At 32.4% G+C, this 25,304-nt stretch overlaps 1 pseudogene; it reads left to right on the top strand.

Annotated features, from left to right (window-relative positions):
* The first annotated feature begins 527 nt into the window (after positions 1-527).
* Positions 528-24,004, top strand: LOC133696785 (3-ketoacyl-CoA synthase 2-like; annotated as a pseudogene).
* The last annotated feature ends 1,300 nt before the right edge of the window (positions 24,005-25,304 follow it).

Genomic DNA, 25,304 nt, shown 5'->3' with positions numbered 1-25,304 from the left:
GTCTTATAACTCAGGTCGCGAGTTTGACAGGTTGATCTAGGTTGACAAATTGCCTGAGAGAATCTCTCGTTTTAGAGAATTAACTTCTTTGTAGGCGGCTTGCATCAATTTGTCATTAGAACCCAATTGATTGACAACGCCTTGTATTGAACAAACAAAGACTTGGGAGGATGATGAATTAATATTTTTTATATATGTTTTTTTCACTTGGATCCTCGTTGAGAAGAACCAAAGGCAACAATCATTTGATATAATTAAGTGTTCAGTCTAAATATATATAAATCCAGAAAGGTTATCAAATTCAATGTTATTGAATTCGACCAATCACTAGGCCCAATTATACATGGATTTGAATAAACTACCAGACATGTTATCCCAATTATAAAAGACAACGAGAGTAATGGAAATCTTAAGCCTTTCTTATTCATAATTGCCATAAGCAAATGAACTGTCATTTATAAAGTCTTGATAGTGTGTTCATGTCCATGCATTGCTTGCTGTCGAGTCTTTATAAATGACTTGACAACATGCTTTTTAAAGTTCTTTCACCTCTTTTTTTCTTAGTAGAACCGGTACGTTGATTCAAATCTAGAATAATATCATAAAAAATAAATTATAATAAATTATAAAACTCAATTCAAATTATAATCACCTAAATTATACAAATCATGGATACATATCTTGTATAAAAAACTCAATTCAAATTATAATCACCTAAATTATAATCACCTACAAGCTCAGAGGGAACATTTTGAGCTATAATCTTGGTGGTATGGGCTGCAGTGCAGGACTTATTCCTATTGATCTTGCCAAAGACCTTTTATAGGTTTGTTACTTCAAATGGCAAATTTTTACGGTTTTTAAGGTGCCACTTCCGGATTTAGCAATTTAATTTGAATGATTTGACGACGGTACGGTTGATAAATAGCATGATTTGCACTTATGTATGATATTCTTAAAATTAAGCATGAGTTTGTACATATTTCAAATTTACGTGTCAAAAGATCTCGGGTTTAAATATTTCCTTTATATAATAAAAGTAATAATAATTACAAGGATTGACACTTCATTGTACCAGGTGCATCCCAACTCCTATGCCCTAGTGGTGAGCACCGAGAACATTTCTCGCAACTGGTATTTCGGCAATGACCGATCGATGCTTGTCACCAACTGCCTCTTCTGTATGGGAGCAGCCGCAGTCCTCCTATCCAACCGGACATTTGATCGCCGTCGCTCAAAGTATCAACTTATCCGTACTGTACGTACACATAAGGGTGCAGATGATAAGTCCTTCAACTGTGTCTTGCAACGAGAGGATCTTGACACCCAAAGAGTTGGCGTCTCTCTCTCAAAAGACCTAATGGCTATAGCTGGAGAAGCCCTTAAAACGAATATAACCACTCTGGGCCCATTAGTTCTTCCAGTCTCCGAGCAACTTCTATTCTTTGTAACCTTATTGCCAAAAAAATCTTCAAGATGAAGATAAAACCATATATTCCTGATTTCAAGTTGGCATTTGAGCACTTCTGCATCCAAGCGGAGGTTACTAATCTTTTTATTCTTAACTCAAAAAAATATTTTCAATATTTATATTTTCAATTACTTTCCAGACGCATCACTTTTAAATACTGATTTAGATGGTAAACCACTTTATTTATTGTATTTAATATTGTAATCCTCACCCTACCCTTCCTAAAATATCAATTACTTTCTCTGTTTCATAAAGAGAGTTTTATTAAACTTCACACAAATCATTTCGTTTTGTTTGCCACCCTAGCTAGTCTTTCGCAATCTTTCTTCAAGACACTTCCAATTTCCGAGAGAGAAAACTCATATATTTTTTTTTATCATATTTATTACATTACATTTTAAAATTACATGTAGTTGAAAAAAAAATGTGAATTCAATTTTTAAAAGAAGTAAAATAATAAAATTTGATACTCTATTCTTTTTAATTATGAATAAAAACATATGTTTTAAGATATCTAAACGAAAAAAGAACTCTCTCTTTTAGATGAGATGGAAGAAATATAATGTTTATTCTATAGGCTCCACATGGAAACAATCACTATAAAATTATAATTATTATACTCGATTCAAAAACTAATCTAGAAAACATGTGGATCATCATATCAATTTAGTGGATCAATGACATGCTATATTAAAAATAATTCAGTGTGTTGAATGTAAACATGCTTTAATTTCAACAAACTTTTAATTAAATTTCAATATATTTTTTAATTAATTTTAAAATTAAATAATAATTTAAAAACTTAGAGTTTGAACTAACAGATATAAACCACGATGAAATTTCAACCTCTCTATAACTCCTATATAATATCTTAAAATCAATTATATTGTAATTTTTACATTTTTAATTATTCTTAAATGATTACACAGGGTTTTTTCTTTCTCTATTTTTTCTTCAACCCGACCCGATTCCAGCCCCGGGTCGGCCGGGTCCTAGGTCGACCAACCGGGTTGGGCCGAGTTTCAAAACTATTCTTTTACTCGAAGGGTTAGTTCGAGTTTCTTCCCATTCTTCTGCTTCTTGATTAGTACTTGAAAGTGCATTTTTATCAAGGTATTATATCATCATTTTGCACTTAAAGTATCAATAACTCCTTAACTAAAGCATGTTTTATAATAACATATCTAATTATATAAGATACCTTTAATTTATGGTAAATGTTTATCTTAAATACAGGCCTACCACATAAATGAAAGAATTGATTGATGAGTTGAAGTACTGAAATTGAAAGGACAAAAAGATGGCCAAAGAGATGCTGGTGCAGTCCAAATTGGAACACAGTTCGGTAATTGGGTCATATCTGGAGCTGTAGATCTTGGATTTAGGTCCATTTTATATGGATGGAAAGATAAGACATAGGCCTACAACTTTCATGTGGAGCCCAAGATTTAACAAGGCCGTTTTCAAGTCCAAATTGTAGCAACAACAAAGAAGTCCGAATCTATCTTGCAGCCCAGACACTGTTCAGTGTTCAGCCCATATCTCAAGTTCTAGAAGTCCAAATGATCTCAAATGTTTACCCTGGAAAGATGAGACAATTTCCTAGAACTTTCATGATTCAAGTTTGTTCAACTTATGACGTCATCAATGACGTTTTTGGCAGACAAGAAGATAAGAATTGTCACCAAGTCAAGATGTAGCCACCCACTCATCAATTAGTCAACAAATCAATAGTTCCGAATTTTGGCCTATAAATGGAGGCATTTGCCATGTATTTAGGCATCTTGGTGTTGAGATCAAGATCATGCTCTTGCTTTCTCTCTTTGTATTGCTTATGCTTTGCTTTCATTAATATTAAGTTTATGCCTTTCATTTCATTTCCTTTACTTAGTTAACTTTTATCTTACTTATGTTCTTATCTTGTTTATTTATGTTTCTTTCTTTCATTATGTCTAGCTAAATTAATTATGTCAAGGTGAAAAGGGTACACTAATGGTGTAAGAATAAGTATAATATAAACTTAACATGGACCTTAATGTTGGATACTAAAATGCTTTATATTTGCTATCTTGTTCACTTTTAATACTTTGCTTGTTAAATGGTTAATCTAGATTTATGTTATATAACATTTGGTACAACAAATACTTGGTACTTTCATAGCTCATACTGTATGGTATAACCGACACCTGAGCTATGAAAGAAACTTGATTTGTTGTTAACATAAGTTATAATCATGAATGCCTGACAACATTTACAAGTATTAGCATTATTCGAATAAGATAACTAATGTAATCATGTTAACAATTTATGATCTGATTGGAACCTCCTTTTTGTGTGGTTTCCAATTGAATAATAAGAGTTTATACTATACTTGTTTGAAGTACCATTAGTGGATCCTCTAACCTTGACATTTGTTGTTATCATTGTTTAATCCTTACGTTAATCTTCCATCTTAAAGTCCTCATCAACTTCTTCTTCTTCATCTTTATTATTATCATTATTAATAGTATTATTGGTGTTATTATTATTATTACTACTACTACTATTACTATTACTAGTATTACTACTACTACTACTACTATTATTATTGTTGTTGTTGTTACTATTGTTGTTATATTATTGTTGCTTATAATTTATACAAGTAACCTCCCTGTGGTTCGACCCCGGTCTTGCCGGGTTATTTATTACTTCGACACTCCTGCACTTGGGAGAAGACATCAATCTTTTGGTCGTGTCAAGTTTTTGCCGCCGTTGCCGGGGAGGTAAATTCTTGTACAAATTATAGTATTTATTTTATTTTCTCTTTTCTCTTTTCTTGTATCTAACTTTGTTTCTTTTGTTTTGTTTGTTTTTCTTTTGTTTTCTTCTTCCTTTTATTCTCTTCTTACACGTGCATGAGAGTGTGGTCACGTACATTAAGTGGTAGATTTTGTAGGGTATCCTCATCATTTTCAGAAAATATGGCTGAAGAAGATAACCAATCACTTCATAATGAGAATAATGAGAATATTCGGGTTAGAACTCTTAGAGACCACATGAATCCCACAAGAACAAGTGCACCCTCATGCATAGTTTTTCCTCCTGATGCATCTCATTTTAATTTTAAGACAGACATTATTCAACTTTTACCATCTTTTCATGGCTTAGATTTAGAAAATCCATACTTGCATTTAAGGGAATTTGAGGAAGTTTGCAACACATATAATGACTCAAATTGTAGCATGAACACCATTAGATTGAAGCTTTTTCCTTTTTCATTAAAAGATAAAGCTAAAACATGGCTACAAAATTTGAGACCTGGATCCATTCGTGCTTGGGATGAAATGCAACAACAATTTTTAAAGAAGTTTTTTCCATCCCACAGAACAAACTCTTTCAAAAGACAAATCATTACTTTCTCTCAAAAACCAGGAGAAACATTTTATCAATGTTGGGATAGGTATCGAGACTTACTTAATACTTTCCCCCATCATGGTTTTGAAACATGGAGATTAGTTTCACATTTTTATGAAGGGTTAACTCCTAGAGATAGGCAAATGGTTGAATTGATGTGCAATGAAACTTTTGAGGATAAAGACCCTAACGAAGCAATGGAATACCTAGACTTGCTAGCTGAAAATGCGCAAAATTGGGACACCACAGGTACTTATGAGGCACCAAGTAAAACCCAACCTCATACATCTAGTGGAGGTATGTACAACCTTAGGGAAGATCATGACCTTCAAGCCAAGTTTGCATCTTTAGTTAGAAAGGTTGAGGCACTAGAATTAAAAAAGAGTGGTCAACTAAAATCTGTTCAAGACATTGCATGTCAAATTTATGAAACCAACGAACATTCAACCAATGACTGTCCAACCTTGCCTTCTTTTAAAGAATGTCTCCATGAACAAGCCCATGCATTAAACAATTTTCAAAGGCCCAACCATAACCCATATTCGCAAACATATAACCCTGGTTGGAGAAATCATCCAAGTTTTAGTTGGAAGAGTGAGAACAATAATGCTCAAACTTCACAGCCACCGTTTCAAGCACATCATAATTTCCAAAATTCTCATGGATATGCACCTCCTTACGCTCCACCTCCTAGAAGAAATCTTGAGGAAACATTGCATGCATTTATGGAAAAGCAAGAGGCAATTAACACTCAACTTGCTCAAAACATGACAGATTTTAAAGATACTCTTGCAAAATTGACATCTGCTCTTAGTTTCCAAGAGAAAGGTAAGTTTCCATCTCAACCACAACAAAATCCAAAGGGGCAATACAATTTGAATGCAAGTAGTTCTGGAAGCCAACACATGGATCAAGCCAAATCAGTCATCACTCTTCGTAGTGGTAAGGTTATTGAAAAACCCATTCTTGAACCTTGTGAGAATGATGATGAGTCAATCTCTGAGGGTAAGGAAGGGGTTGAATCTGATCATTGCAAAGAAAAGACTGATTCTCCGCCAGCACTTCCATTTCTTCATGTCATGACCAAACAAAGGAAAGTCAATCACAACTCTGAAATTTTTGAAACCTTCAAACAGGTAAGGATCAATATACCTTTGCTGGATGCTATTAAACAGGTTCCTTCTTATGCTAAATTTTTGAAAGATCTGTGCACTGTGAAGAGAAAACTGAATGTGAAAAAGAAAGCCTTTTTAGCCGAACAAGTAAGTGCCATTCTTCAGAACAATAATGCATTGAAATATAAAGACCCTGGTTGTCCTACAATTTCATGCTTTATTGGAGAACATAAAATTGAAAGAGCTTTACTTGATCTTGGAGCTAGTGTGAATTTACTTCCATATTCAGTTTTTCAAAGTCTCAATCTAGGTGAGTTAAAACCAACTTCTGTGACTCTTTTACTTGCCGATAGATCTGTAAAAGTGCCTAGAGGAATAGTTGAAGATGTGTTAGTACAAGTCGATAAATTCATTTATCCTGTGGATTTTATTGTCTTGGATACACAACCTGTTGAAGCATGTAATTCATTTCCTGTTATTTTAGGACGTCCATTTCTTGCAACTTCTAATGCATTGATTAATTGTAGGAATGGACTAATGAAGCTATCTTTTGGAAACATGACATTGGAGATGAATATTTTCAACATTTGCAAGCAACCTGGGGATGATAATGATTTACAGGAAGTGGACTTTACTGAAAAATTAGTTCATGATCAATTTCAAACCACTTCCAATGAAATTGAGATTGATGAATCTGATGATTTGCAAATGGTTTATTTTCAGGAAGAATCAAAGGCAAGTAATTGGAGACCACAAATTGAGGAATTGCCGCCACGATCAATTGAGCCAATACCTTCAAGTGTTCAACCACCAAACCTGATTTGAAGCCGTTACCCCTCAATCTCAAATACTCATTTTTAGGAGAAAATGAAACTTTTCCGGTAATAATCTCTTCCAAACTTAATGCACAACAAGAAGGTAAGTTATTACAAACTCTGAAAATGCACAAAAATGCATTAGGATGGACCATAGCTGACATAAAAGGAATTAGTCCTTTGATTTGCACTCACAGAATTTATTTGGAGGAAAATGCTAAACCCTCTAGAGAAATGCAACGAAGGCTTAATCCTAATATGAAAGAAGTAGTGAAAAATAAAGTCATTAAGCTTCTAGATAATGAAATCATTTATCCTATTTCTGACAGCAAATGGGTAAGTCCTACTCAAGTGGTACCTAAGAAGTCTGGAGTTACTGTGATAACAAATGAAAAAAATAAGTTAATTCCAACTAGGACTATTACTGGTTGGCGCATGTGCATTGATTATAGGAAACTTAATTCAATGACTAGAAAAGATCATTTTCCTTTACCTTTCATGGATCAAATTCTAGAAAGATTTGCAGGTCATGAATTTTATTGTTTCCTAGATGGCTATTCAGGCTACAACCAAATTAAAATTGCATTAGAAGATCAAGAGAAAACTACTTTCACATGTCCATTTGGTACCTTTGCATATCGATGAATGCCTTTCGGATTATGTAATGCACCAGCCACGTTTCAAAGATGCATGCTTAGTATATTCAGTGATATGGTTGAACGTTTTCTTGAGATTTTTATGGATGATTTTTCTGTTTTTGGTGATTCATTTGATGATTGTTTGACTAACTTAGAAAAGGTTTTGAGCAGGTGTGAAGAGAAGAATCTTGTACTGAATTGGAAAAAATGTCACTTTATGGTAACAGACGGCATTGTACTTGGTCACATTGTTTCATCAAAAGGAATTGAGGTTGATAAATCTAAAATCGAGTTAATTGCTAACTTGCCAACACCAAAATCTATTAAAGATGTTAGATCATTCTTAGGACATACTGGTTTTTATAGAAGGTTCATCAAGGATTTTAGCGTAATATCTAAGCCCTTGAGTAACCTTCTAACAAAGGATAATATCTTTGAATGGACTAAATATTGTGAAGAAGCCTTTGTTAAACTTAAAAACCAGCTTACTTCTGCTCCAGTCATTCAACCTCCTGATTGGTCTTTACCTTTTGAAATAATGTGTGACGCTAGTGACTATGCCGTGGGTGCTGTCTTGGGACAAAGAAAAGATAAGAAACCCTATGTGATTTACTATGCAAGTAAAACTTTGAATAGTGCTCAAATGAATTACACCACTACTGAAAAAGAATTACTTGCAGTAGTATTTGCATGTGAAAAATTCAGGTCTTATCTTGTTGGCTCACCTGTTGTTGTTTTTAGTGATCATGCAGCATTGAAATATCTTCTTTTTAAGAAAGATTCTAAGGCTAGATTGGTTCGGTGGATTTTGTTACTTCAAGAATTTGATATCACAATCAAAGACAAGAAGGGCACCGAAAATGTTGTCGCCGATCATTTGTCAAGATTGACAACAGATTCAAAATCTGACATCACACCAATCGATGACTACTTTCCTGATGAATCTTTATTTTCTGTCTCTACGATGCCTTGGTTTGCTAATATTGTTAATTTTCTTGTTTCAGGACAATTGCCAGCTCATTGGAGTACCCAAGACAAAAGAAAGTTCTTGAATGAAGTGAAGAACTTTTATTGGGATGACCTTTATTTATTCAAATATTGTCCTGATCAAATATTTCGAAGATGCATTCCTGACAATGAGGTAAGTAGTGTCATTAAATTTTGTCATTCTGAGGCATGTGGGGGCCATTTCTCATCAAGAAAGACAACTGCAAAAATCTTACAATGCGGATTTTACTAGCCCACCATGTTCAAGGACTCACATGCATTCTGTAAGATTTGTGAAAATTGTCAAAAGTTGGGATCTATTTCAAAACGTCACATGATGCCTTTAAATCCTATTCTTGTCATTGAGATCTTTGACTGTTGGGGTATAGATTTCATGGGTCTATTTCCTTCATCATTTGGTTTCGTGTACATATTAGTTGCAGTAGATTATGTTTTAAAATGGATAGAGGCAATTCCAAGTCGAAACAATGATCACAAAACAGTGATAAAATTCTTGAAAGAAAATATCTTAAGTCGATTTGGAATCCCTCGAGCCATGATAAGTTATGGTGGAACACATTTCTGCAACAAGCCATTTGAGTCTTTAATGAAGAAATATGGAATCACTCACAAAGTTGCCACCCCTTATCACCCTCAGACTAGTGGACAGGTAGAGCTTGCTAATAGGGAGATCAAACAAATCTTGGAGAAAACAGTGAACCCTAATAGGAAAGACTGGTCTTTAAGACTTAATGATGCACTTTGGGCTTATCGAACTGCTTATAAAACATCATTAGGTATGTCACCTTATAGACTAGTCTATGGAAAACCTTGTCATTTGCCTGTGGAACTTGAACATAAAGCTTATTGGGCTATTAAAGCTTTTAATTCAAACCTTGATGATGCTGGTCAACTGCGAAAATTACAAATAAATGAGCTTGAGGAAATAAGAAATGATGCATATGAAAATTCAAGAATTCATAAAGCAAGAATCAAAGAGTTGCATAACAAGAAAATATTGAGAAAAACATTTAATGTTGGTCAAAAAGTCTTGCTTTATAATTCTCGACTGCATTTATTTCCTGGAAAACTAAGATCAAGATGGAGTGGTCCTTTCATTGTGAAACATGTGTATCCATATGGGGCCTGTGATATCGAGAATCCAAAGAATGGCAATGTTTTCAAGGTAAATGGACATCGTTTGAAAGTCTACTTTGATAATTTTTCAGTTGAAAATGACTCGATTGAATTGAGTGATCCTGTATATAAAGATTGATTCATTTTCTCACATTGTTTTTGTGTTTCCTTTTGGTGTGACTCTTGTTTTGCTAGTCTCTCACCCCGGTCAAAAGGCGGATAACGGTACTCCGTGACTTCAGTCGGTTCTTTCAGTTTCCCATAATAACTGATATTTGTATATATTTGTGCAATTCTTTGCTCTTCCTCTCTTTTTTGAATCTGTTCAATTCTCATTTCAAAATGGACACCATTCTTGAAAAATTGAAAAAGTACTTTCCCGCTCTGCCTCAGAATGCGATTACAAAATTTACCGTGCTAGATGTGCAAGATTGAAGTTGTTAATGAATCATGGAATTCCTGAAGATATTCGCTGGCTGATTGAAGCAAAGGTCCGATTATCAGGTGAGTCCTCCAATTCTTTCATTTCACACATGCCTGGAACAGGTAAAAGCACTTTTGCAAAGAAACGTCGTGCAAAACGACTGAAAGTCTGTCACCGATGTGCCAGATGGACTTGTAATGCCACATGTCGTTCTTTAAAAATGGTATCTATAAACCGTGAAGATAAAATACAATTCATTAAGGATGGCCTGAGTAAGGGGTCTTTAGATAATCTTTTGTTGACCCTTGAAACGCATCCTAGTGGAGATGTGCATCGCGCAATTCATGATTTATGGCCTCATTTTCATAAAGAACATGATAGACTTAGTCTTGGGAATCTGACTAAAAAAGACCCTGTTTGCCAGTTTTTAAGAAAACTGGATGGGAAGCCTATCCCCGACCCATAGAGGGCGTTTAAGCCGTTCTTGGACGTAAAACCAAGGGAAGATGTGAGCCACAATCACAACTACCTGTACATACACATGATTTTTCAAAATAAATAAATAAATAAAGAGAGAGAGAGAGTGTGTGATACTCCAGCTGGCCTACATATAGGTGGTATGATTGCATCTTCAATTTCTCATCTATAAAATCTTCTCTTCCTTCCCCTCATTTCTACTCATCCCTTACATTAGACAGATATAGAAGCGTGTAGAAATGGCAGGTTCCTCAAGTTATCATATAAAAAATATTTGTGTTTTCGGTGGATCCAGTCCTGGGAAGGAAATAGCTTTTTTAGAAGCAGCAAATCATCTTGGTCAGGTACTAGCTGAGAAAAGGATTTATTTAGTGTATGGGGGAGGCAACCTTGGGTTAATGGAGGGTGTGGCAATAACTGTATTTTTAGGAGGTAGTCAAGTTTTGGGGGTCGTCCCCGAAGCTTTAACAAAAGGGGACATCATTGGAAGAACAATTGGAGAGGAACTACAGGTCTCCACAATGTTTGATCGAATGAATACAATGTTTAACCATGCTGATGCCTTCATTGCCTTACCAGGTGGTCTGGGCACATTGGAAGAGATCTTTCATATTTCCTCTTGGGCCCAACTTCACATTCACCATAAACCTATAGGTTTGCTCAATGTTAATGGTTTTTATGATACTTTGTTGTCTTTTCTTGATCAAGCTTTGGAACAGGAATTTCTAACATCTTCGGCACGACAAATCATAATCTCTGCTACTACGGCTGAACAATTGATCGACAAACTACAATCTTTCACCCCTGTAAATGATCCTTCCATGAGTCGCATCAATTGGTCAACTACAGAAAGCCGTAAAAAGCTTAGATTGGATTTGAGCCTTCGTTTGTGAATCCTTGTGTCTTTTGGTTTTATTTCTAACATAGTATTTTGTTCTGTTATTTCTTATATTTGTTTAAGTGTGTTTCAGGTTTGTCAGTGTTCGTTGTTTCAGGTAATGTCTTCTATACTCTATCTTTCTACCTTAGGACATTGAGGACAATGTCTCGTTTTGGTTGGGGGGAGAGGGTAGTAGTATTTTAAAAAAAAAAACTAACCAACTAACTGTTTTTGTTTTAAAAACCATTTGGCAAAACTGTTATTACTAGGATGGCAGAGTAAGGAGGAATGACTCTTGAGACACATTTTAGTAAACATTTTCTAATGGTTATTTGCAATATTCATAACAAGGCCTATTAGAATACTTCTTGAAATATTCAGGTTTACAAACTCTCGCATTGTTATCACTTGGTTCTGCTCATATACTCATTTAACAAATATTCTTAAACCTTCATTTTCACACACACACTTTAACATATGATTGTGGGTTGCACATTGGATTATTACATTATTTATGTTCTTTTGTTAAAGGTAACAACTAAGGGATAGGGATAGTTTATAATTTGCAAAAAAAAAAAGAAAAAAAGAAAAAATGATGATAATAAAAACGTAGATAAGTTTGGTTTCGTAGCCTCCCTAACCTAAGCAATTAAGCCCGAAGGGGTGTTTTAACACCTAATACCCTAAAGTCAACTAACTTGGGAGCTATTGGCCCAAAGCTTGTTACATGGGTTAAGGAGAAAAGCTTAAGGGAATCAAACATTGCACTATCTACGTATCAGTATCTGCAACCCGAGTTACTAAGCTCGTAGGGGTGTCTCAACACCTAATGCCCTAAGATCAACTGATCTGGGAGTCATTAGCCGAAAGCTCGTTACATGGGTTAAAGATGCATTGTGTTTTATGTTATATGTATAGATATTAAAAAAAAAAGAGTAAAATAAAATAAAATAAAATAATCCCAACCCAAGGAAGTTAACCTTAAACATTAGAACAAAATATTGTTTTCTTCCAACAAAAGCCCCATCATCTATGTTTCATACATTGAGCACATAACAAGGAAGGTTTGTTAATATTTTGTTTAAGAGGTATTGAGCAGATATATAAATTTAATGAGAGTTTGTTTATCTGGATAGATTAATGGAAGTTGAATGATGAATGCCTTGCTTTGTGGAATTTGCAAATTGTTTTTCTATTTTAACGCCTTAATTACTAGGGACTAGTAATAAGCTGGTTGGGGGGTGTGATTAGTACTTGAAAGTGCATTTTTTATCAAGGTTTTATATCATCATTTTGCACTTAAAGTATCAATAACTCCTTAACTAAAGCATGTTTTATAATAACATATCTAATTATATAAGATACCTTTAATTTATGGTAAATGTTTATCTTAAATACAGGCCTACCACATAAATGAAAGAATTGATTGATGAGTTGAAGTACTGAAATTGAAAGGACAAAAAGATGGCCAAAGAGATGCTGGTGCAGTCCAAATTGGAACACAGTTCGGTAATTGGGTCATATCTGGAGCTGTAGATCTTGGATTTAGGTCCATTTTATATGGATGGAAAGATAAGACATAGGCCTACAACTTTCATGTGGAGCCCAAGATTTAACAAGGCCGTTTTCAAGTCCAAATTGTAGCAACAACAAAGAAGTCTGAATCTATCTTGCAGCCCAGACACTGTTCAGTGTTCAGCCCATATCTCAAGTTCTAGAAGTCCAAATGATCTCAAATGTTTACCCTGGAAAGATGAGACAATTTCCTAGAACTTTCATGATTCAAGTTTGTTCAAATTATGACGTCATCAATGACGTTTTTGGCAGACAAGAAGATAAGAATTGTCACCAAGTCAAGATGTGGCCACCCACTCATCAATTAGTCAACAAATCAATAGTTCCGAATTTTGGCCTATAAAAGGAGGCATTTGCCATGTATTTAGGCATCTTGGTGTTGAGATCAAGATCATGCTCTTGCTTTCTCTCTTTGTATTGCTTATGCTTTGCTTTCATTAATATTAAGTTTATGCCTTTCATTTCCTTTCCTTTACTTAGTTAACTTTTATCTTACTTATGTTCTTATCTTGTTTATTTATGTTTCTTTCTTTCATTATGTCTAGCTAAATTAATTATGTCAAGGTGAAAAGGGTACACTAATGGTGTAAGAATAAGTATAATATAAACTTAACATGGACCTTAATGTTGGATACTAACATGCTTTATATTTGCTATCTTGTTCACTTTTAATACTTTGCTTGTTAAATGGTTAATCTAGATTTATGTTGTATAACATTTGGTACAACAAATACTTGGTACTTTCATAGCCCATACTGTATGGTATAACCGACACCTGAGCTATGAAAGGAACTTGATTTGTTGTTAACATAAGTTATAATCATGAATGCCTGACAACATTTACAAGTATTAGCATTATTCGAATAAGATAACTAATGTAATCATGTTAACAATTTATGATCTGATTGTAACCTCCTTTATGTGTGGTTTCCAATTGAATAATAAGAGTTTATACTATACTTGTTTGAAGTACCATTAGTGGATCCTCTAACCTTGACATTTGTTGTTATCATTGTTTAATCCTTACGTTAATCTTTCATCTTAAAGTCCTCATCAACTTCTTCTTCTTCATCTTTATTATTATCATTATTAATAGTATTATTGGTGTTATTATTATTATTATTACTACTACTATTACTATTACTAGTATTACTAGTACTACTACTATTATTATTATTGTTGTTATATTATTGTTGCTTATAATTTATACAAGTAACCTCCCTGTGGTTCGACCCCGGTCATGCTGGGTTATTTATTACTTCGACACTCCTGCACTTGAGAGAAGACATCAATCTTTTGGTCGTGTCACTTCTCATGCATCTTTTGTTTTGATATTTGACTCGCATTTCACAATAGTTTAGATATTGTTTTCTCAATAAAAAAATGTTTATATATACTTTTTCAACATGATTTTTATTTAAAAAATAATTCTAAGTGAAAATTAAAATATTTATACAAATATGCAATCAAATAAATTGAGAACTTTGTCTGTTAATAAATAAAAAAACCATAAATGATGACTAAAAATAAAAACTAGAAAAATCAAGAGACAAATGTATATCAAGATATCTAACTTCACAAGATTATGACATTTAGGCAGTTGTGTTTGCTAAATTTGTTAATTAAAATAATTTTTTTATCCAATCAAATGATAATAAAAATAGACACACACATTAAATTGTTTGAATAAAATAAAATGAAAAAAATAATATGCAAAGTTGTACATATTAGAAATATTATTTGAAAATAATTTTTTTTATTTTCAAAAATAAAGTTTATATATACAATAGATTAAAAAAAATATAGATTAATCAGAAAAAACATCATCAGAAATTAAATGCATAATTAAAAAATAATTGTCATTTCAAATAGGCTTTTTAAATAACATAAAAGAGAGAAGAGACATTGATCTAAATATAAATAAAATTAAGATTAAGATTAAGATTAATTTTAAAAAATAGAAACAAAAAAAGAAAGTATTTTTTCTTCAACCAAAAAAAAAGAGTAAATAGTGTCATCAATAGTAAAACTTGTGAGGTGAACCCAGACTATGAACTCAACTGGTTTTTCCCCCTTAAATTTATGACAAACCTAAAAAAATGTGAACAATGTTGTCCATAATAAAACATAAAGAGGTGAACAGTGCGGTTGCATACTATTCACCTCATATATTTTCCCCTTAAATTTATAGAAAAACCTTAAAAACAACAATGACAAGTGTCATCCACAATAAAACATGAGGGGGTGAACAATGCGTCTACACAATATTAAAAAAAATCTGTATAAAATTAAAAAAAACCACAGATGAATCATACTCGCTTCTCTAAAAACTAAACACACCCGATATCATTTAAAAATAATAAAAATTTAATTAAAACATAAATCAAAAAATTATTTTGAAAAGTATACACAAATAATACATTATTTGTTTTTAAAAACAGAATATATATATATATATATATATATATACACACACACACACATATAAAAGAACAAGGCTAGACGCTTGTAGGCCTGGTAAGCCAGGCCCCACGCCTAGCCCAATGAACCAATGGCCTGCAAAGCCAGGCCCTAGCGCTTGCCCTTTTTTAAAGTTTAACGCGTCGTCCGCCTAAAAAAAAATAAAATAATGTGTCGCTCGCTCCATTCTAGAATCCAGCCACTGTGATGGCTAGAAAAACAAGTTTCGTAGTTTTTTCACCTAAAAATCTCATTTTCAATCCAATTTTTATCCAAAACACCTATAAAACACCATAAAGACCTTGTTAAACCAATCTATTGCCACAGAAAAACCAAAAAATCGCCCCAAAACCCAAAAATCCACCCGAAACAAAAATTCTTCCCGAGCAGAAATATGTTGTTTGAGGTGTTTTGAAGGTAAAAACAAATACCTAAACGTAACCCCCCTCATCATATAGAACCTTTTGACACAAAAATAAATCATTTCAGTGGGCGGAATCTTCCCCAATGACCATTTTCTCTTTCTAGACTAGAATATGAGGACTCCCTGAACAAAAAAAGGAAAAAAGGAGGGAAATGAAGTTAGGTACGAAAATGTATTATCTTGAAATTCAAGGTCGCAATCACCTTATACCAAAAAAATATTGGGGATTAAAATGAATGTTTGAATAAACCTGTTAACCAGCTCCCAATGTTACTCCAGACTTTCACTTCACTCCCTTAGCTTTCAATTCAATTCTCCTTCCTAAAAAAATGTAATTGAGGGCTAATTTAGTCTCCAAAGTTCCAAATCATGCAAAAGAAAAGTTGTCAAAGATCAAAATAATTTTTTTAAAAAATTACATTGTTCTAATCCACAATAAATTATGAAAGAGTGCACAATGTTTTAGCTAATGTAAAAAGCTTATGCCTTTTAGCTTTGTACTAGTTAGTGGCCTGCACTACACCATGAGCCAACTTTTTTTGGCATAAAAAATATATAAAAAAAACTAAGATCTAAGAGCCTTGGGTCTGGCTGCAGCGTAGACCCAAAATAATTGGTTTTGGATCTGGCTGCACTGCCACATCCAAGAGTCTTGGGTGTGGCTCTAGCTACAATGTCAGACCCAAAAATCTTGAGTCTGGGTCTGTCTGCAACACCAAGCGCAAGACCGTTGAGTCTGGTTGCAATGTCGGATCCATGAGTAATTTTTATAATATTAATTATAATACTAATAGTAATACTTATAATACAAATAATAAAATTTTTAATTTTATTAATAATATTAAACTTGCTTGACCCGAGTTTTTGTAGTTTTTAATCCATTCAAATCAAATTTATGGTTTTTCTTCAATATTAATAATATTTTATTTCAAATTTATTAATGATGATGATGATGACGATGATAATTATTATTATTTTTAATTTTAAACTTCAAATCAAATCTATAGTTATTTTTTAATATTAATAATATTTGTTTTCAAATTCATTAATTATCATATTAATAACATTAATTATAATAAAAAAATAATATTTTTAATACAAATAGTAATATTAAACTTCTCCAACCCAAATTTATGTAAATCTGGCTGCAACACCAGATCCAAGAGCTTTGAGCCCCTTTTAAATGTCTGTCCCAAAAGCTTTGGGTCCCTCTTAAACTACAGACCCAAGCGCCTTGAATCTGGCTGCAACGCTGGACCCAAAAGTCTTGGATCTGGCTGCAATGCCGGACCCAAGAGCCTTGGATCCGAACGCCAGACCCAAGAGATGTGGCCTGGACACTGGACCCAGGAGCCTTTGGTCGGTCTGCAAGACTATACCTAAGAGCCTTGGGTAGGTTGCAACGACGGACCCAAGAGCTGCGGGTCCGGACACTGGACCCAAGAGCCATTGGTCGGTCTGCAAGACTATACTTAAGAGCCTTGGGCTGTTTACAACGCCGAACCTAGGGGCCTTGGGCTCGTTGGGGTTGCCAAACCCAAACAACTAGGGTTTGACGTCTTTGTTCATCCATAAGTTACTTGTATGTGGAAGGGGATGCCAAACCCAAATTAATAATAATAATAATAATAATAATAATAATAATAGATTTTACCTTCAAATTAAATCTATATTTTTTATTATAATAATATTTTTTAAATTTAATAATATTAAAGAATATGATAATATTTATAATATTTATAATAATATTAAACTTTTCTTACCCAAGTTTTATAGTTTTTAATCTCTTCAAATAAAATTTATGGTTTTTTTATAATAATAATATATTTTTAAAAAATTTATTAATGATATTAATAATAATATAAAAATTACTTCACAAAAATTACATTGTAAACTTAATTTTTTAGTTACCGAAGACCTTACTATATTTTTTGTACAGTAAAATATAGTTAGGTGAAAAATAATCGCAGTATAATTGATGGCTTCGGCAAAACTGTGGTTGACAGTGAAGAACTACCAAAAGTCTTTGAATGAATCGACAGTCCTAGGCATGTCCAAGAAACAAACTTACCCGGACGTATTTATTGGTCTGCATTCTATCATCGCGACCCATTTAATAGCCTCACCTATAAATCATAACTCAGAACCATTAACCCCTTGTACCGTCATCATCTTTTAACCACTTCCCTTTCATCTCCTCTCTTCTGTTTTTTTGGCTCCATTCTAGCATATTTTGTTAATATAAAAAATAAAAAATAAAAAATAAAAAGTATTTTAATATATTTTTACATGAAAAATGCAATTTACAAAACGACATCACAGCAGACTTTGACAGTTCCATGTGCTTTTCGGAGAACTGTCATCCCAAGGACACAGATTAAATTCACGTGCAGGGTTAGGTACGAAGAATTTAACATCATGACGACAACAAATAAAATATTTTTTGAAAAAATATTAATCTGTTAATCATCAATTAAAAAGAAGTTATCATTCCTAGATTTATAGTCAATCCTACGAGCATCATACGTACACACGTGTATGCGAGTGTGTATAATGAGAAATTAAGTTAATCATTTGAGATGCGTCGAAGATTTGAAGACTTGAAGAAAGGATAGAGGGAAGAGGAGACAAGGAATATTTGGCTCCCCGAATTTAGAGATAAACATGATCAATCATGGAAGGTAAATTTAGATCGTTGATTTTGAAATTAATGACTTAGATTTTATTTATTTGGAAAAAAATAACTATCAATTTCAAAAGAATTCTAACAAACCATTAACTTTTTTTATGTGTTGTCCAAGAGAAATTCAACCTTGAGATCTCTTTGAAAAATTAAAGACATTAATACCATTTGAATTTTGAGCATATTAGTTCGGTAAAATGAAATCTAAACCTTTAATTTTAAAGATAATAAATTATTTTTATTAAGGGGTTGTTTGTGAATGTGATAGTAGTTGTTGTTTAAAGTGCTTTTTATTTAAAAATATATCAAAAATATATATATTTTTTATTTTTAAAAAAATAATTATAGGCTCCACATGGAAACAATCACCATAAAATTATAATATTTATTCTATAGGCTCCACATGGAAACAATCACCATAAAATTATAATTATCGTATTCGATCCAAAAACTAAACTAGAAAAATGATACAAGTCATTGAATCACTAGACTAACTTGTGGATCATCATATCAATTCAGTGGATCAATGACATGCTATATTAAAAATAATTTAGTGTGTTGAATGAAAACATGCTTTAATTTCAACAAACTTTTAATTTAATTTCAATATATTTTTTAATTAATTTTAAAATTAAATAATAATTTAAAAACTTGAGAGTTTGAACTAACAGATATAAATCACGATGAAATTTCAACCTCTCTATAACTCCTACATAATATCTTAAAATCAATTATATTGTAATTTTTACATTTTTAATTATTCTTAAATGATAAAAAAAATCACTGGCTAAAAAAATGCTAACTAGTCTATGTTACTAGTCTATTAATTCACGTTCTGTCTTTGTCAGATTAGTTTTTTTTTAATGTAAAAAGGAATGTTGAGAGCACATGGAGTATTTTTTTTATAGTGTTATTAACTCTGATTAAATGAGTCAATCTTAACCTTTCATCTCAGCTCTTTGTCAAACTCAAGTTTTCAATTAAATCGCATGGCAGCTAGTTCGATTTAAACAATCGCTTTTATGGATCCAAATGAAACTTGGATGGCTGATGAAAACATGACTTAGTTTTCAAAAAAAAATTCAAGATAATTTTTTTTTAAAAAAATATCAAGATAATGACAAATTGGATCTATCCCGGTTCCCCAATAACCCGGATCATGGATTCTATTGGATTTAATAATCTTTTTTTTATAAACTCTTTTTAATTATATAATAAAAATAGATGCTCATAAAATTAAACACCAACCCTAAAATATATATTTATTTGAAACTATAATAACCTTATAGAAAGCAAACAAAAAAAAACCTTATAGTCTATTCCTAACCGATCAAATATTGAAGGATAAAATAAAAAAATAAAGAATCAAAAATAAAAAAATAAAAAGCATATCCAGTCTGTTAGTAAACCTGTCAAACCTGTGAATCGGGTAACTTTAGCTAGCATGCCAAACTAGTGAACAGGAATATGAACTCCACTGAGATTATAATTTGCTTTTTCTTCAAAAAAATATTTTTTATTTAACTATATGATAATAAAAATAGACGATCGTAAAATCGAATATTAACTCAATACGATACCACAATAACTTTATAGAAAGTAAATCGAAACCAATTATGAAATTGAATTTCTAATTAACCCCATATCTATAGATGCAATCGAAAAAAAGAGTTAAACTTTCCAAACATGTGAACCTTGTCAACCAACCGAACATATGAACAGGTCCATGAACTTTATAAAATTTAATAACATGTCTTTTTTTCAAAACTATTTTTTTAACTATACGAGAAAAAAATAAACGATAACAAACTTAAGTTCAATTAAAAAAACACTTCGCCAAACTCATAAACCAGGATAACTTGGGTTACCAAAGGAAACCCGCAAACTACTTTAACCATATAAAAAACAAATTAAAAATAAAAAAATTACAAGATTCAATTCTAAATTACCTCAATAAAATAAACAAAAATAATTTTTTTTTTAAAAAAAAAACAATAAGCAAAGCGAGTGCAGAGAGAGCATATCATGAAATTTTTGCTATAAAAAAATAATAGCAAAGGCTAAAAGTTTTGTATGCTTAAAGGAAAAGTGGACGATGGACGACGTGGTTTTGTCCCCCAGGTTGAAAAAAGGCTTGTGATGAAATCGTTTCAGCCTAGCTTAAGTTTAATTTCCCATTCATCTGCTTGTCGTGCATCTTTTATTCCCCGAGCTAAACTCAACAGAACACTCATTACCAAAAAAAAAAAAAAAACATACCCCTCCCCTGTCCCTTTCACTCGTAGTTTTAAGACCCGGCCTAGTTCAAAGTCCGGATTCCGGGTTTCGACCGGGTCGGCTGGATCAGTTTTTTTAAAATTAAAATAACATCGTTTTATTAAAAAAACAAACAAACTAAAGTTAACGGGTTTGCATCCGAGTCTTGACCGGGTCAGCCAGGTCACACCGGGTTTTTCCTTCCCTCTTTTTTTCTTCAACCCGGCCCGGTTCCAGCCCCGGGTCGGCTGGGTCCCGGGTCAACTAGCCGGGCCGGGCCGGGCCGGGTTTCAAAACTATACTTTCACTCGAAGGGTTAGTTCGAGTTTCTTCCCTTTCTTCTGCTTCTCGTGCATCTTTTGTTTTAATATTTGACTCGCATTTCACAACAATTCAGATATTTGTTTCTCAATAAAAAAATGTATATATAGACTTTTTCAACATGATTTTTATTTAAAAAATAATTCTAAGTGAAAATTAAAATATTTATATATACATGTAATCAAATAAATTGAGAACTTTATGTGTTAATAAATGAAAAAAAAAACCATAAAGGATGACTAAAAATAAAAACTAGAAAAATCAAGAGACAAGTGTATATTAAGATATTTAATTTCACAAGACTATGACAGTTAGGCGGTTGTGTTTGCTAAATTTATTAATTAAAATAATTTTTTAATCCAATCAAACGATAATAAAAATAGACACACATATTAAATTGTTTGAATAAAATAAAATGAAAAAAATAATATGCAAAGTTTTACTTATTGGAAATATTATTTGAAAATAATTTTTTTTATTTTCAGAAATAAAGTTCATATATACAATAGATTAAAAAATATAGATTAATCACAAAAACATCATCAGAAATTAAATGCATAATTAAAAAATAATTGTCATTTCAAATAGGCTTTTTAAATAACATAAAAGAGAGAAGAGATATTGATCTAAATATAAATAAAATTAAGATTAAGATTAGGATTAATTTTAAAAAATAGAAACAAAAAAAGAAAGTATTTTTTCTTCAACAAAAAAAATAGAGTAAATAGTGTCATCAATAGTAAAACTTATGGGGAAAACCCGGACTATGAACTCAACCGGTTTTTTCCCCTTAAATTTATGACAAACCTAAAAAAAAGTGAACAATGTTGTCCATGGTAAAACATAAAGAGGTGAAGAGTGCGGTTATATAGTATTCACCTCACATATTTTCCCATTAAATTTATAGAAAAACCTTAAAAAAAACAATGACCAGCATTGTCCACAGTAAAACATGAGGGGGTGAACAGTGCATCTACACAATATTAAAAAAAAATCTATATAAAATTAAAAAAAACCACAGATGAATCATACCCGCTTTTCTAAAAACTAAACACACCTGATATCATTTAAAAATAATCACAATTTAATTAAAACATAAACCAAAAATTTATTTTGAAAAGTATACATATATAAGAACAAGGCCAGAAGCTTGTAGGCTTGGTAAGCCAGGCCCCACGCCTGGCCCACTGAACCAATGGTCTGCGCCCGGGCCTGCAAAGCCAAGCCCTAGCGCTTGCTCTTTTTTAAAGTTTAACGCGTCGTCCGCCTCAAATAAAAAAAAATGTGTCGCTCGCTCCATTCTAGAATCCAGCCACTGTGGTGGCTGGAAAAACAAGTTTCGTGGTTTTTTCACCCAAAAGTCTTATTTTCAATCCTTTTTTTTTACCCCAAACACCTATATAACACCATAAAGACCTTGTTAAACCAATCCATTGCCATAGAAAAGCCAAAAAACCACCCCAAAACCCGAAAATCCACCCGAAACAAAAATTCTTCCCGAGCAGAGATACTTTGTTTAAGGTGTTTTGAAGGTAAAAACAAATACCTAAACGTAACCCCCCTCATTATATGGAACCTTTTAACACAAAAATCAACCATTTGAGTGGTTGGAATCTTTTCCAATGACCACTTTCTCTTTCTAGACTAGAATCTGAGGACTCCCTGAACAAAAAAAGGAAAAAAGGAGGAAAATAAAGTTAGGTACCAAAATGTATTGTCTTGAAATTCAAGGTCCCAATCACTTTATATCAAAAAATATTGGGGATTAAAATGAATGTTTGAACAAAACTTTCAACCAGCTCCCAATGCTACCCAAGATTTTCACTTCACTCCCTTAGCTTTCAATTCAATCCTCCTTCCTAAAAAAATGCAATTGAGGGCTAATTAAGTCTCCAAAGATCCAAATCAGGCAAAATAAAAGTTCAAACATCAAAGTGAAATTTTTTAAAAATTACACTATTATAATCCATAGTAAATTATGAAAGAGTGCATAGTGTTTTAGCTAATGTAAAAAGCTGACGCCTTTTAGCTTTGTACTAGTTAGATGGCCCGCATTACGTCGCGAGCCAACTTTTTTTGGCATAAAAAATATTAAAAAAAACTAAGACGCAAGAGCCTTGACTTTAGCAGCAGCGTGAGACCCAAGAGAATTAGATTTGGGTATGGCTGCACCGCCAAATCAAAGAGTCTTGAGTGTGGCTTTAGCTACAATGTTAGGCCTAAAAATCTTGAGTCTAGGTCTGTCTGCAACGCCATGCGCAAGACCGTTGAGTCTGGTTGCAACGACGGATCCATGAGTAATTTTTATAATATTAATTATAATACTAATAGTAATATTTATAATACAAATAATAATATTTTTAATATTAATAATAATATTAAACTTGTTTGACCCAAGTTCTTATGGTTTTTAATCCCTTCAAATCAAATTTATGGTTTTTCTTCAATATTAATAATATTTTATTTCAAATTTATTAATGATGATGATGATTATTATTATTATTTTTAATTTTAATTTTACACTTCAAATCAAATCTATATTTGTTTTTCAATATTAATAATATTTGTTTTCAAATATATTAATTATCATATTAATAACCTTAATTATAATAAAAATAATAATATTTTTAATACAAATAGTAATATTTTTAATATTAATAATAATATTAAACCTGTTCGACCCAAATTTATATGGGTCTAGCTGCAACCAGCAGATTTAAGAGCTTTGCACCCCTCTTAAATGTCTGACCTAAAAGTTTTGGATCCCTCTTAAACTGCAGACCCTTGGATTTGGCTGCAATGCTAGACCCAAGAGTCTTGGATCTGAATGTCAGACCCAAGAGCTGTGGCCCCGGACACTAGACTCAAGAGCCTTTGGTCAGTCTGCAAGACTATACCTAAGAGCCTTGAGCGGGTTACAACGTCGGACCCAAGAGCCTTGGATCTGAACGCCAGACCCAAGAGTTGCGGGTCCGGACACTAGACTCAAGAGCCTTTAGTCGGTCTGCAAGACTATACCTAAGAGCCTTAAGTTGGTTACAATGCCGGACCCAGGAGCCGTGGACTCGGCGGGGTTGCCAAACCCAAACAACTTGGGTTTGACGTCCCTTTTCAGCCCCAAGTTACTTGGGTGTGGAAGGGGATGCCAAACCCAAGTTAATAATAATAATAATTGATTTTACCCTTCAAATCAAATCTATATTTTTTTTATAATAATAATATATTTTTAAATTTAATAATATTAATGAATATGATAATATTTATAATATTAATAATAATATTAAACTTGTCTTACCCAAGTTTTTATAGTTTTTAATCTCTTCAAATAAAATTTATTGTTTTTCTTCAATAGTAATAATATTTTTAAAAAAATTTATTAATGCTAATAATAATAATAATATTAAACTCGTCTAACCCAAGTTTTTATAGTTTTTAATCCCTTCAAATTCAATTTGTTTTTCTTCAATAGTAATAAGATTTGTTTTTTAAATTTATTAATCATAATAATAATAATTTTTAATTTTACCCATCAAATGAAATCTATGGTTGTTTTTTAATATTAATAATATTTTTTGTAAATTTATTAATTATTATATTAATAAAAATAAAAATAAAAATATTAAACTTGTCTGCCTAAGTTTAAGTGGGTTCGGCTGCAATGTCAGGTCCATTGGTATGACAGTCACTACCTGACCCCAGAGCGAGGTGTCTGGCAGCCATGCCATTTCCTAGTGCTTAGAGCTGATAGTCTTGCCACGCCGCAATACCTGGGACTTGACAGTCTTATGATGTCCCAATAAAATTTGAACTGACCATTTTATCCCCAAATATTTTTTTAATGCCAAATGCTTCCCATGAAAAAAAAAAAATCTACGCCACTGTATTTTTAGCAAGTTTTTTATATATATATAAAAATAACTCCATCATTATACTACTTCAATCCACCGTAATCTATATCTAAATAAACAAGGAGAGGGACATTCATTCATTTTAATAAATTGAATAATATAATATAATTATAGGCAATATTTGCACGAAACAGCTGAAATAGTCCCCTTACGGGTACTAGGACCGAGCTACAGCAGGACTAAGCCATGCAGGCAGAATAATTTAGTGTGTTTGTTTTTGAGGTAATTTTTGTGGTTGTGATTTAAAAAAAGTAAGTTGTAAAAAAATATGTTTAACTGAGGTTAGTTAGATTTAGATACGTGTTTGGTAAAAAATATGGTTGAAGTTTATGTGCAACAA

Source organism: Populus nigra, chromosome 6 (assembly GCF_951802175.1).
Source record: "Populus nigra chromosome 6, ddPopNigr1.1, whole genome shotgun sequence".
NCBI classification, from domain to species: Eukaryota; Viridiplantae; Streptophyta; class Magnoliopsida; order Malpighiales; family Salicaceae; genus Populus; species Populus nigra.
The sequence above is the reverse complement of the archived record's forward strand: the minus strand, read 5'-3'. Positions and strand labels throughout refer to the sequence as shown.